Here is a 16262-nt window from a genome sequence, read left to right as displayed (position 1 = left end):
TATTTAGAGTAGCTAATGGTTACAATTAGTTTTGTGGCCCTCTACAATATGATTTTTAGTTTTATATTTTTTTTACACATAAAATACTAAATTAATATATGAAATGTTACTATATGATTTAAATTGTAAGAGGTTAAGCTGACCCATATATATAGAGAAAAAAGTTTATGATGTTGAAAAATAATTTATCAAACAAGAGTTTTATTGAAAAATAATTTATGGTAGATTAAATAATCCAAAAATGACATTTATTTTTTCTCTGGCCTTTATTCTTGTTGAAAAGGCAAAATTTGTTTCATATTTTTTTTAAATTTAAAACTTGAACCATAATTTTAAATTTTGCAAAATACAATCCATATTATTGCAAAACTAATGACCCAAGCCTACTTTGTCTTAAAAAAAAAAAAACCTAACTCCTTCTCTAAACTGATGCACATGTTCAATCCAATCAAAATGAGTTCTTTTATTGCTCTAAACCAGCTATATGACTCAGATAACTTGTCTTTAAAACCTCCACGCATCAAGAAAAAAATTAGGGGTGGGATGTGCAAAGAAGTAGTTTTAGAAAAAGACTAATTAAGTAGTAAATGCTAATTGTAATTAATTAAGTTTACAAATATAAATATATAATACTTTATAAACATTCATGATTACTTTGCTACACGTGACACACAAGGAATCTTCGATTAAGTTATACGTATTATTTATATGATTTTTCTAACTAATTATATAACATTTTCGTAGTGTTGATCATTAGGTCTAATTAAGTGGACAATTTAATTTTCCCTGTGAAATTACGTTGAGCCAATGAGTAAAGACAAATGTAAAACAATGAATGGGCAATTAATAGATTATCACACTCTAATTAGGTAATGATTATTGTCAACAATCATTGAGAAAATTAAAGCATCCAATATTGTACAAGTGAAAAAAGGAAACTATATATTATTATAGGTATAGAGTATCTAATTTCCTTGGGAGTTGGCAATCAATTTTGACTTCCTAGTAACTTCTATAATTAAGTGGTAACATATTAAAAAGGGAAAACTATATATACTTATGAGTTGCCAAGAGATAAATCATTCCTTTCTATTTGTGTTTAGAATCAAATAGAGATTAATTTTGGACAAAAAAAATTCCGGTTTCACATCCGGTGTTTGGTACCTATATTGGAGCTCGACTAAATTTGTAGTCACGCCAAAAAAATTCATATTGGGGTAAAACGCTTCCTTACAAAGACGACTCCATACCCAAAGAAACTCAAACCCAAAACCTCTTAGTTAAGGATGAAGAAATACTTACCACTCCACTATTGGTATTATGGACATCAAACTAGAGATGCCTTCCATAGTTATTTTCTTGCAATAATGTACATTTACAAAGCATACGTTAATTAACTTGGGTTATGAATGATGTTTTAAAACTTATTTTCTTATCAATAATAATACATATTCAGCGTGATTTTATAAATGAACTCTGTAAAGGATAATTGTACACAAACTTTATTCCTATTTATGTTCTTTTATCAAAGCTCAATTACCTTCTACTACTATACTAAGGAAAATGTACTGTTTTCATCAAATCATTTGAGATAATACCAAATGATTACACAGATGAATAAATTGCACAAATTATTTGTCTTGGTAATCTTACTCTTATGTTTCCCTTTAATAATTTCCTAACAGATTGTGTCGTCTTAAACGGATTATGACTATCTTAATAATTAAATAATACACTTAAACAGTTTTAAGAATATATTTATACGATTAAGTTATTTATAAAATATCTACAGATAAATCTAGAGATATGATAAATACAAATTAACAACTTATTAGGAATTCCAACTAATACGTTATCACATGTTAAATTAACTTGATAATATATAATTCTTTACGCTATCCATGTATATAATTTGAACCCATAAAATATGAAAATGATGAATTCCAGCAGGTAGACCAGTGATTACCACCTGGTTCTTCTAAATCTTCTCCATGTGCCATAAAAAAAATTGTGTTTAGTTAATTAAGTAATTAATTCCTTTACATATGGTCCCCACATTTCTCTACTGACTTCATTAATAGGAAAAATTACTTGTTCCTGGGAGACCATAATTTTAATTACTTATGTCAGTTAGTTTTATTTAGTGTTGCATGCAAATGCACCCATACATAATTGAGTATTTTTTTTTTCCTATTAGCAATGTTTACAGTGTGGTTAGAACGTGCTTTCGATGTCACATTCTAGATTATCTGAAAGTTTCGACGATAATTAAATTTCACCGTATTGTAAAATTTGTCATTACTTTAACTAGTTCGTCTCAAAATAAATGTGAAAATTGTCAATTTTAATAATATACTTTTTCAAAACAAAAAATAGTATGCTTTTTTCAACTATATTCTAGATTCCATTTTTTTTTTATCATATTCAATTCTCAAGAAACATTTATTTAACAGGAATAATTTAGTAAACTACATATTATATTTATTTATTTTTTAATGAGAGTAATTTTCACTAAGATAACATTTTATTAATTATGAGATGGAATAGTATTGAATTAATCATGACATGAGATCGAGATGACATATTGTTTTTTTAAAACCTGGAATTTTGTTTTTAAAACTCAAGAAAATTTTTGCTTGCTATGTTTATTTTTATTGTTCTTCACTGAAATGCAACATATTTAATATTTAAATTTTTTGTATCAATTAATTATTATTTTTTACAGTTTATTTTTTATCTTATGAAAAGATAGACCTAGCTAGTGGGTTGTTTGGTGGGAAGAAATTAAAGAAGAAATTGGATGCTAGTGACATGTGAAAGAATAATTTTCCATTGGGAAAGAGGAAACAAAACCCATTAATTTGTTCTGTTGATTTGCTTTCTTAAATTGTTTTTTTTTCTTTCAGTATGATTTCCACTATTACCATTGTTTAATATGAGTCAACTACAAATAAATATCATATTCTAAAATTTAAGACCTGACACAGTAAAAAAGTCAGGATTTTATTATCAAAGAGATTATATTACCTAACCCTCAGGGTAGCTCAGCTGGTAAAGGCCTGGGACAAAGTCCTTCAGGTCGTCGGTTCGAGCCCCAGCAGGGCCACTGGAGGCATTACAAACCGGCCGCGTCTCCAGGGCCCCGTGGAACTAACCGTGGTGGACCCGCCTTGAAACAGCGGGACCCGGTGGGTACAGCTAGTCGGGTTCGCAAAGCGACGCCCGGAAACCACGGTAAAAAAAAAAAAAAAGAGATTATATTACCTCGCAAAAGTGATTGTATTTTACGAAATTTTTTAATATGGTTGAGGTCCAACCAACAATAGTTGTGTGAGGCTCCATTCAATTTTTGACACTTGGATTTGTGGGCCCCATTTTAACACCACACACTCTCTCACCTTCATTTTTTCAAATTCCTCCCTTTTCCTCATAATAAGTATTTTACATCTTCTTTTTTTTAAGGTATAACTTACATAAATCCCATAGTGTAAGATCTAAAATACATCATATCTCTACTTTTCTAATTTACAAAAATCCCTTAAAGAATCATCCATCCGGATACATAAGATTTATCCGGATACATCACCCATGATACATTACAAACCTAGTCAGTTGCACTTAATATGAACCTAAACGTAAAATTAATTCTAATCCCCAAAATCACGCTACAGATTGATATCAATCTATTCAAACTGTAACAACTTCAAAGAATTGAAACTTCAAACTTTCATCTCCTTCATTTATCAAGAATCGTAATAGAACCAAAGTATTCGACCAAAGTGGTTGATACCAGATTTTTATCTCCTCCATCTATTAGAAATCGTAACAGATCCAAATTATTCGATCAAAGTGACTGATACAAGATTTTCATCTTCTTCATCTATCAGAAATCGTAATAGATCTAAAGTGTTCGACCAAATTGATTGATACAAGATTTTCATCTCCTCCATCTATTAGAAATCGTAACAGATCCAAAATATTCGATCAAAGTGGCTAACACAAGATGAATATATCGATTTTGTTAAGACATTCAAGAATTTGAGTAGCGAAGTGAGTTATGAAGGATACAAAACTGATGGAATTGTTGTTGGACAAACGATTTTATTTGTGAATATTTCAGTTCATCGAAGATTCTTTCAATTTTGATTCAAAATTGTTGAAAATTTTGAGATTCAAAATTCTTCTCTTAGTTCAATGAAGATACTTTCATTTTTTATTCAAAATTATCAAAAAAATTGAGAAGATGTATCATGAATATCTTCGTTAGTCTTGTTATTATCCTTTGTTAGGGGTTTGAAGAAGTTCCAAGTATTGTAATCCTATTTGATACATTAAAGTAAAGGTTGTCCATAAGGTTTTGGTGTTAGATCGATACATTACTGTGTGGTAGTAATTAACTATTAAGTATCAAATACTTGTAGTTAATTTAATTTTTATTTGTGTTTTTGAGATGACTATATCAATCGTGATACATTAGTATTTATAAATCTTGTATAAATTGATAAGTATTGTATTCCTATTAATTAGATACATTAAATAAGTAAATTTTGCACGTAAAGTGTTTGCTTAGAGTTTGACACATTACTGTGTGATAATTATTATATATCATATACATGTAGTATTAATTTAAATTATTATATCATGACCAAATGTCTAGCATGATACATTACTATTTTTGTATCTTGTTGTGTTTGTGAAATACTATACTTTATAGAGGATACATTATACATTTAATTTGTTATAAAAGCATCAAAATGTTCAAGAATGAGGGTATGTATCAGATTATATTTATATTTTGTATCTTATATTAAGTATAAGTTGTTTGATTGTTTGTGATTGATACATAGAAATATAATTATAAGAAGCATCAGAAAACAGAGGAAAATATTAGACGGTATGAAACTTTGGTAAAATTGAAACTAATATTATTATGAGACAATGAAAAAATTAAATAATAATACAAAAATCCTATTCAGTTTCAATGAGGAATTAGTTGTTAGAGTCCATAACCAACTCAAATTATGAAAAATTTACAAAAAGTATTATCAAATTTTTATTTTTATTTTAACAATGGACAAAATCTTTGTAACTCAAGAAAACATCCTTTTATGATACGACATTACCAAAATCAAACTTGTGAGTTATTACCAAATAATAATTACTACTATAACATTTTTTTCTAATATATGTTGTAGTGTATAAATTTGGAAGTTCACTTATTTTATTTAATTGTAAATTTTGGAATATTTTTAAAAACATGTAAAAGACTCATAAATATTTTTATTTTTATTTTTTTGTGTAAAAATATCCTTAATCTAGTTGAAAAGAGACTGATTTTGAATTTCAAACGTGAATGAGAAACAAACTACTAAGATTGTGTGACTAAAAGTAAGGAGAGATTTATGGAGTGAAATAAGGAAGGAATAACGTTGATTTTGGGAGTTAGAATTAATGTATCCAACTTTTGGAGGTTTGGGAATAAAATAAGGGATTTTGGAGAATTTTAGAACTAATAGGAAATAATGGGAATTATGGAAACAAAAGGTGTGTATATAGGTAATTTATCCTTTTTTTAATAGTCTTAAATTTTTATTTTCCAAAAGTCAAATAGAAATATGTAAATTAATATCAATTCAAGTTTTAGCCTTTTTCCCCGTGATTGCTAATATGATTAAAAAATTGAACTCCATTATAATTATAGTCTTCTTTTCTTGATTTATATATTTTTTTGGTTATTTTTTTTTAGACTTTTAACTTAAATTTCAATAATAAGTGCAACACCAAGTACAAAATATTTCTAAAAAAAATTGAAGAACGAGTTATTTTAGAATACTTATAGGTATGCTTTCACTTACTCATTGGTGAACTTTTTTTCGGTATAATTTTTTTAAAATTTTTTAGTTCTGATTGATGACAGTTGAATTAACTAATAATGAATAATTAAAGGACTTAAAACAAGTGATTTTGAACATAAAATCAATTTTTAAAATCATCATAATAAATTACAAATCAAACTAGAGAGTGAAAAAATAGAATTAAATTTATAAAAATGTAACTAGATTACAAATAAAAAGAGTAAATATATATATATATATATATATATATATAAAGAGGGAGATATTTTTATAATCAGTTTGGTGGTTTTTTGATTTATTTTTACTTTGAAATCAAAACTGATTATGTCAAATTTTTTAAAAATAAAAAGAAAATAAATCGAAGTAAAAGAAATATTCAATTTGACTAAATTTTTATTTAGTTCGATTTTTGATATTCAGTGAATACTTCTTAATACAAATATAAAGTGTGTGTGAATTTCTCATTCAAAATTTATCTTTTAAAGGCATCCGAGAAATTTGATTCAATTTTTTGAGATGTAAAATAAAATTTTTAAAAGATTGTTTTTCCTAAGGCTACGAGGAATAATTATATTTTAGTTGAATTGGTTGAGAGGTGGCAATTTTTTAAATTGATTTAGTTGAGGGACATAAATGATTAATGGGAAAGAAAGAGCTAATCAAGTTACTAATTAATAAAGAGCACAAAGAATTAAAAAAAAAACTGTGAAAAAGAGAGGAATATTGAACAAGGAGCTGAAATATTTTGAACGGAAAAGGGGGAATTTGGGAAAAAATAAGGTGAGAGAGTGTGCGGTGTTAAAATGAGGCCCACAAATCCAAGTGTCAAAAATTGAATGGATCCTCACACAACTATTATTAGTTGGGCCTCAACCATATTAAATTTTGGAAAAATTACATAAGTGAAGGTCTTTTATTTAATAATTACCACTTTTAAGTATACTTTTAATTTATTACCATTTTTGTCAACTTTTAGCAATAGTTACTAAAAACAATTTAAAAACAAATTTGTTCCTTTTCATGTAATTTTTAAACTAAGCAAAAAAGTGTTGCCCATTCGCTCATATCCTCTCTCTCTTTTCTTTATACTCTTCTGTCCGAAAATTTTAGGGTATTGTTGTTCTTTCTTCCCCATTTTTCAGCACAAAATTCTAATGAAAGAAGGTAAACATAAATTGCCTAGAAGAAGTCCGCAGATACTTAGTGATGTTGGTACTTCGAATCAGAAAGTTTATAGAAGAAGTCGAATGAGGGGTCAAGTTTCATCTCCTACTGCTACGGATGAAGTTAATGACGGTCCCAATTTTCGTTTGGGAATCTCACAAGTATCGGGTGAGCAGAACAAGGAGGAGCAGAACAAGAAGCAGAATAAAGGTATAAAATGAGTTAAAGAGGTGAACAATATGAAGAAATCAAAAAAAAGATGTGTTGATTTGGTATCTACGTCGAAGAAAATTGTGGACTGTGATGACGATTTTGAGGATTTACCTCCTCAATTTTAGTCAAAAAAATTGAAAAATAAAGATGGATTGGAGAAGAAGAAGCCAGTGAAGGATGCAAAAACATGAAATTGATTGCCCAAAAATGTCATTCTACCAGAGAGTAGATATCCGATGTGTGGTAGTATTTTGAATCTATTTCTATGTGTTTTTCTTAGTTAGTTGTTGTTTAGGAATGATTGTATACTGATTACTGCCTTGTTTTTGAGACATAGTATGTGGAATTCATCTTTAATTCAACTTTAGTATGTAGTAATACAATTTTTTTTAAACACTCAAATATGAATGTGAGATATCAAATTAGGAAGCATAGTGTTACAATGCTAGCTAGTTTGAGATTTCGTCATGGTGTCTTGAATCTATTAGTAGCTTTATATCTTAGGCTTAAGGATTGTCCTCTGAAGAAATGACAGGAAGTGAATAGAGCAGGTTTTGCATTTGTTTGATTAATAGGGTCACCCAAATAAAGGGGAGGGATAAGTAGGATTCCGAGTGCTGACCCTAACTAGTTTGGGATTGAGTGTCATAGCGTCTTGAATATATTAGGAGGTTATATATCGGGCTCATAATGTTCTTCTTAAAAAGTGGCAGGAAGCAATATGAGCAAATGTTTCGTCATATAGTTGAAGGAGGCGGGGTGTGTGGGAATCATGTACATGACTATTTCAATACTTTTCCAATGAAGAGCAGTGCTATAGCAGGAAGTAACAGTCACTTTGAATTTGACATTTCTGTTTTACTTAATTGCAAAATATCTCCGCTTTGTCCATTGTTTTGTCTAGAATTAGTGGGAGCTTGTCAAATAGCTGGTAACACTTGTTTGTGTTAATTTGGAGAACAGATGAAAAAGTTGTGTAAATGAGAGGACACGTCATATATTTGGAGTAACATTGTTCCATGTTCTATCTGATCTTTTCTCCCGCACTCGAATGTTTTGTTCCAATGGATAAAGTGGAAATGTAGGTTTAAATTACTTTGGAAGTTGGTTTTTCGATAGAAAATAGAGTTTTAAGTGTATGATGACTAGACCATTGTTTAGGCTGCTTGTGTTGAAGTTGATAAGTTTTGGGTCTGGATTTGGAACCAGAAGTGGTCATTGGTGTAATTCATCTTTAATTCAACTGATTACTACCTTGCTTAGATACATAGTATGTGAAATTCATCTTTAATTCAACTTTAGTATGTAGTAACACATTTTTAATTCTTGTTTAATACATATGCAGGATCGTAAATTCCGAAAACATCCGAATGTTGTGTATATTGCGAGTAGGTGGTCATCTTACACTAATCATAGTGTCATCGACCAAATCAAACTATCTTTATCTGATAAATAACTTGAGTTGTTCAGGAATACATGTTTTGGTTACTTTCTTGACCTTCCAAAAGTGAGCACACAACTACAAGTTATTCATTGCCTTATAAATAGAGAGTTAAAACACACACCGGATGATGTGTTTGCTATTGAAATAAATAACAAAAAGTTGTTTTTTGATCTTAGAGAATTTGGAATAGTTATCGGCTTATTGTGTTAGTGATGACACTCCTATAAATGTTCCCGATTCTAAATGTAGTTTGTTGAGTAGTTATTTTTCGAAAAAAATCACTATACCAAAGAGTCATCTACGTGCGTTGTTTCTAGCTAAAAAATTCATAGATGATGACTCAGCTGTTTCATTGGTTGTTCTCTTCTTCATTAATGATTTTTTATTTTCATATGAGGACAACGAATACCAAATTAGTAATAGAGATTTTTACCTTGTGGAAAGTGGACAATTCAATTCATATCCGTGGGGTTTAGATGTCTACAAAAAGTTGTCTGATTCTGTGAGACATGAGCTTAAGTCAACCCATAAATACTATAGATTGGGTGGCTTGCCTCTTGCTCTTCAAATTTGGATATTTGAGTGTTGTTCAAAAGTTGATGAAGATATAGCTATTCGGGTTGCTGACTCAATTTCAAGAATCTTGAATTGGAAGACAATTGCTGAAAGTCTATGGCAAAAATATATTGAGAAATGTCTCTTCATGCCTACAAAAAATAAGGTATTTGTACAAAGTTAATACATTTTATGACATTGTTTAGTTCAACTCAAGTTACTATATCTATTTTTATTTTGTTTATTTGGTTTTTCAGTTTGAGAACATAATGGCTAGTGAAGATGAAGTATCTAAATTCAGGCTTTCTGAACCTCGTGATTACAATGCTGAAATTTTGAAATTGGAGCCTAAAGGATCAAGTCATGGCCTAGACATGTTGACTAATGAAGTTATAGAATTGAGAAAAGAACTTGTAAAGGTATATACAAACTTGACTTTTGGCTTTTTTTTTTCAAAACTTTTATATTTTAATTTTTGTGTTATGGTTTAATATCTACTAGGTGAATGAAAATAACAAAGCACCTGAAGAGAAGATTGATTTAGGATTTAATCAAATCAAAGAATTTGTGGTGAATTCTAACAAACAATTATTGGAGGATATTTCTTTGTTGTTTGTTAAGAGTGGTGGTAGCAGCTCTGTTATCCGAGAAGTCAGGGAACCATCTAAGAAGCAGGCTGGCGAGACATTTTCGGGTGGATTAGATTTCAATGGAGGTTTGTTTATATATTCAATACATTTCTGTTATAGTCATAATATACTTTTAATAAATAGTGTATTATATTCTTGTTTTCTTGTCTAGTAACTTCTTCCAGTTCATGAAGAAGTGATAGGAACTCGATATTTCATTTTCTAGTTTATCTTTCTAATCTCTCGGTGGATTACAAAATTGATGTCATGTCACAATTTTAATATGTTTTTCTTATAATGTGTTAATTACATATACAACATTCTCTCCCTATGTTAATGCATCTGTAAATGAATCAAGAGGGCACGATGCTCATGTTATGAGATCAAATCAAAATGAAGAATCTCAAGTGCTTAAATCTTCAGTTAGATTTGCTGACGTTGAAAATTTTGAAAAAGTATCAAGTAAAATAGGTAATGAAGGGTTTTATACAAATATATTACATATTTCATATATTTTAATTCAACTCTCTTATTTTAAATGTTTTTGTTATGTACAAAGGAAAATGTTGCAGGAATTGCTATTGAAAAAGTTTTGTCAGAGGTTGTTGCTGATATAAATGGTATTAATTTTCTTAATTCAAATAAACTTCTTTCATTTTATTTTAATAACATTATTAAAATATTTATTTTGCTTACAGTCCAAGAGGTTGCTGATGTGAATACAGTTGGGGCGCAACCTGATGGTAATGTAGTCAACATAGTCAACATAAATAAGTGTTGCATCTGTTGATTGTAAATTAATCAATATGTCTATTGTATGCAGATGCAACAGAGGATTGTCAAAAACCTTTGCATACTCTTGATGATTTTATTTTTCTTGATGAAGATCTTTCTCAGATCAATAGGACTGAAGAATCTTATATAAAGAAAAGATCCCATGTTGATCAAAACAAAAAGAAAGTGACACCGAAGAAACGTGGCAGAAAGAAAAATCCAGGAAAGTTAATAACATCTCCCTACACACAACATTTCGAATGTGGAGGAACTTTATGTGTAACATGTTAGTTTTTTTGAGACAAAACATCCCTTTTCATATGCAACTGGAGGAGATAATGAATCGGATTTGATCGATTCATTCACTAAGTGGCTTTATATGGGTACAAAGAAGAGGTAATTCATTTTGAAGTTTGTTGGTTAATTTGTTACTATTGAATAACTTACATAATTCATAATAGATACAAGTTTCTTAATTCACTCTTCTTTAGTTTCCTTAGTTACCTCTTTTTTATTTGTTGTTGTCCCGTTTCCAAGTATTTATGTTTTAATTTTTTTATGTTTTGATAGGGGAAAGAAACCTTATACAGATGCTCTTAATGTTATCAGTACAACATTTAAATTAGGTATATGTAATGTAGCAGAAAGACACTGGTTCAAATTGGCACATTCTGGACAAGAATGATGTGATGAGGTTAGTTGTATAAAGTTTAGTTGGACGTCAATATTTGTTATTCATAACACTTGCCATTCTAGGAGTCATACTACCTCTGCTGTTGAATTTCCTGAATGATTTGTCTAGTGAGCACCTTTGTGTTCCTTTCCTTGAGTTGAAAAATTCTGTAATTTCTCTCTTGCCATATGAAGTAGATTATTGTTACTGCTTGTGTCATTTTATACACTTAAGTTTCTATTGCTTTACTTGTAGCATGCATTGTAACCCACTCCAGCTCTTCAGTTCATCATGTGCTAGCTGCTCCTATTGATGGATAACTAGTTCAATAATTTATGCCAAATCACATTAGACTGAATAGGTGCTGATGTGTTTCAGATTCTGTATTGCATAGTGAGCAAATTGAATCACTATGAATTCCCCATTGTTCCGACCTGTCCTTGTTTTCCAACACTTCTTTAGGTAATTAAGAGAAATATTTGTGACCAGAATGCTTGGATAGAGGTTATAACACATTACACCAACTGTAGTCTCCTTACTGTCCATGTATTTATCGTTCCCAACATTTTATCTATAAGTGGTTGACACTGACTGACTGACAACTTCTTGGAGACTAAAGTAACTCCAAGATACTTGAATGGTAGTGACACTTTTATGAATCTTATGTGTTGCAATATCACCTACTGAGTTTCTTGAGGTTAATTGAATGTTTGTTTCTTGAGACTATTTCTTTTTTACATTTGAATTCTAATTTTTTGCAGCATATTGATGTCATTTTCTATTATCTAAGAAAGAAAGGAAAATATGAAGCCAACAGTAATATTCAATTTACGACTATTGATTGTGTGTTCAAGACAAAGATTACTACTTCTTTCTTTCAACTTTGTGATGCTCATGAGAATAGGAAAAACTATAAAGTAAAAGATTCTAATGATATTGCCCGGTATATATATGGACGTCGTTTGTTGGCAAGTACTTCGTGGGATAAAGTGAATTATATTATTTTTCCACTAAACATTAAGGGGGTTGTCATTGGATTTTTGTTGTGTTTGATATTGGGCAAAGGTCTTTGGAGGTATATGATTCATTTTCGACAAGGGATGGAGTGAATTTTGAGGTTAAAAATATTGTTGAGATGCTTTCAATTGTTTTACCATATTACTTGAGCGTGGTCAAGTTCTATGATAAGCGTCCTGAATTGAAGGCAACACCGAAATACAGTGGGATAGATCAGCTCGAGAAAATTGAGTTTCATTTCATAACTAAAGGTGTTCCCAGACAACAAGATGACTCGTTGTAAGTATTTCAAATAGGTATTCTTTTTGTATTAAGTAGATATTTTGATAATAATTTTATATTGAATTTTTTAGGGACTGTGGAGTTTTCGTTGCTGCATTTGCAGAGTTTGTAAGTAATGGCCAACATATTCTAAATCAACAAGTAAAGGCAGACATTCTCCGAAAGAGATTTAGAGCTATATTATGGGAATATGCAAGAAGGAAGCAAGCGAGTGACCTTCAAAGTGAAGACGAAAGACCGGATAGATAAATAAATATAGTTATATTAGTTAGTATGACTATGAAAACTATATGGTGTAAAAACAGTTTGTAGTTAGTACGGCTATGAAAAACTATATTGGTCTATTCTTAACTTTTTGATTAATTAGCTTTCATTGAGCAAATGTGTGCTGGCATGCGATGGTACTTGCTTGCACGAAAGATGTTTCTTTTTTTCGTATTTGGATATTTGCAGATCTAGTAATTAGGTGTAGATTGTACCCATTCGTATTTGGGTGTTTCAACAAAGATTCAACAACAATAAGAAAACTAAGCATTGAGGTAATCAATAGTTAAAATAAGAGATGCAGTTCCAACTAAACATTCAATGGAAATTTTAAACAATTACTAAGTTGCATTTTATCGAATATCATTTCAACTATATCATATCACATCTAACTACAAACATGGAAAAATTCGACTAAACTGAATAACACGAGATTGCGGAACTAAGGGAATCAACCATATAAACAGACATGATCCAAATTCGTATAGTAAACCAAGGAGCTTCTAAAACAAAATGCTAAAACAAATTTATTTCTTATTCTTATTCTTGATCATAAGGCCTAACTTTGCAAGTCTTCCTGTTGTGATCTTGTTGTCCAAAGTTGTTGCATATAATTTTCACCTTCTTAAATCCATCCTCTCTCGGTGATCTTTTATTTTTTGGCCTTCCCGGAGGTCTCTTTCCATGAGATGGAAGTACAACCTCTTCAAGAACATGTGTTGGTGTGTTCCATGTGCTTTCATCTGGCAAGGGATCCATTTGAAACTGATATATCAGCAATAAATTTTTTCTTGTATAGTAATCAGAGCAATATTTCTCATAACCAGTGTGTTTATTATTAAAACAACCAAAGCATGCGGACATGGCAACTCATCCAATTGAAATCTCCCACATGTGCATGTACGTTGGTGAAGACATACTGTGAATTGTGTAATACCATTAAGTACCGTATACACATATTTATTTGTCTCTACAACCTATGAAAAGAAAAAAATATAATCAAATTAGAAGAAAAAATATTAGCAAAAATAATTTACAGATCAAGCATACCCTTAATTTATGTGATGTAGTTTTATTGTGCCGCAATATATTTTCATACTTTTTCCTAAGGTGAAAAACCTGAAAATGTCGCCTTTGATCGGTTATTGTTATTCCATTTCTGGACAAGCTGTCTCATGAATTCCAAGAGGTGCAAGACTGTAAGAACTTTGGCATGTCTTGTTCTTGAATTGACTGATTCTGCTATATTTGATGTTATCATCCAAGTTCTGTTTACTTCAGTATGCACACGCGACCATTTGTTGTATTCAATGTTCAGCAAGTAATCTTTGATCCTCTTATCTATCTTCTCAACTATTGTCATACATTAATTAAATTCTGTCATGGTGTATGTTTTTGTCATAGAGTAGAACAACTCAGTTACCCTTTGCTGACTTTTCCTGAAGTTTTTCATTATGTTTTGAAGTAAGTGCCACATATACGCAAAATGAGGTACTTCATCATAGACTCTCGAAGTTGCCTTAATAATGCTTGCATGCCTATCGAAAACGATACACATCTCTAATCTTTTACCGAATGTGTCTCTGAATTGCTCAAATGGCATAAGCAAGTGGCAGTATACTCCCTGCACCATGTACAATTTGTTTAATACAATTTTAATACATTTTTACTGCAATTATAATTCATTTTTAATTCATAGTTCAGAAATTCATTATAGAAAATACTAGTATCATATTCGAAAGTCTCACCTGCTGTATCTAAGGTATTATCAGTTAGTAGTGTCCCTTTGTATGCTCCTTTTAAGAAAGTTCCATCAACAACTACAATTGGTCTACAATATTCCCATCCTTTTATCGAGGTGAAGAAAGCTACAAACGCATATAGAAAATGGTCATCCTCTGATTTGTGCAATCTTATATGAGAACCAGGGTAAGTTGCTATGTGAAAGTAGCTTGGCAACTTTGCATATGATTGAATTGGATCACCCCAGACTAATTCAAGAGCTGCTTCTTTAGCTCTCCAAGTTTGCATATATGTGAGTCGCACACCATATTCAGCTAACATGTCACGTAGTATATCTTTTGGTGTGTAAATAACATCTGGTTCAGCACCCACAATAATACTCCCAACAACACACTTAGTTGCTTGCCTTTTCGCTAAAGAATTATGTAGCAACAAACATGTGTGTTCGCTTTCAAATTCTCTAATCTTGAACATTTGAGATTTGTTCAAGCTTGAAGCTTGTAAACTCCAACTACAGTTTTCTCCTAGGCACTGTATCGAATAGTTGTTGAAAAAAATTAATATACAATCAATAATTTGAAGTGACTTGAATTTAGGTCTTACCTGATTGAGCTTGATCTTGTTGTCTTGAATTGAAAATGCTCAAGAATGGAATGTCTTTTTAGTGCCCTGGTGAGGACATATTTATTCTTATACACTTGATCTTTCTCAAATAAAGAGTGATTGAGATTAACAATGATGCATGGTGCTAATTCTTCTAGCTCATCAACTTCCTCACATGATCTAAAGCCAATTAACCCTATTGCTTCACCAATACCATTAAATGTATTAGAGAAGTATGCATTGTGTATAACCCTTATATCTTCTGAAGTGTCTGAACATAATAGTGGAATAAGTGCAGAATTAGTCTCCAAGTTGACTGGTTCAGTTGTTGTGACACACAAAGGGTATCTTGTCATATCTCGATGTTCCTTTTTGGTTTCAACATATACTTTTACCCCCATATCATTATGAATTTGAATTGGAGGAGATCTTTCATCAATTTTATATCTGATTTCAACTTTACTTGTTGATGTGTCTATTGACAATTGAGTAGCAATTATAGAAACGAGGGTGGCAAATGTTGATTCCGTATTTATCAACACATCATCTGCCAAGTAATTAATATATTTGTTGCTAGGATCCCATCATTCGTTGAAGTAAAGCAGCACAACCAGATTAGTCATATTTTTTTTTCTTCACATTATTAAAAAGTGTATTACACAACACTAAAGTTGAATTAGTAAAAAGAGAATTAAGCATGAATTAAACAAGTAATTACTTGAAAAGACTAGTGTATATACATCCTTCCAACACACAAAACTCAAACTGGTGTGATAAACAAAAAGAAAATGGAAGCCACAAAGATGAGCAACAAGAAAACAAAAGATAGATGCGCATTTTTATTGGGGTGTGAAAAGATCTAGAACTGAGGAAGTACATACCAGATAGCCATACCCATAAGAGTCCTTACCAGTTGGATCATTGCAAAACATAAGCATTTGGATTAAAAGCTAAAAATACACTTGTGGAATGAGTTATCGTAGTTGAAAACATCCATGTAACAACACTTTTGACAACAAAGTAAGGGACTCTTTCTATCCAGGGGA

At 30.5% G+C, this 16262-nt stretch overlaps 2 pseudogenes; one reads left to right on the top strand and one right to left on the bottom strand.

The window, feature by feature from the left end:
• Nucleotides 1-9379: 9379 nt before the first annotated feature.
• On the top strand, nt 9380-12892 carry LOC125834087 (uncharacterized; annotated as a pseudogene).
• A 518-nt stretch (nt 12893-13410) lies between these two features.
• Nucleotides 13411-14428, bottom strand: LOC125833849 (uncharacterized; annotated as a pseudogene).
• Nucleotides 14429-16262: the final 1834 nt, after the last annotated feature.

Source organism: Solanum verrucosum, unplaced genomic scaffold (assembly GCF_900185275.1).
Source record: "Solanum verrucosum unplaced genomic scaffold, falcon-dt-bn FXZP01000108.1, whole genome shotgun sequence".
Taxonomy (NCBI): domain Eukaryota; kingdom Viridiplantae; phylum Streptophyta; class Magnoliopsida; order Solanales; family Solanaceae; genus Solanum; species Solanum verrucosum.
This window is presented reverse-complemented; position numbering and strand designations above follow the sequence as displayed.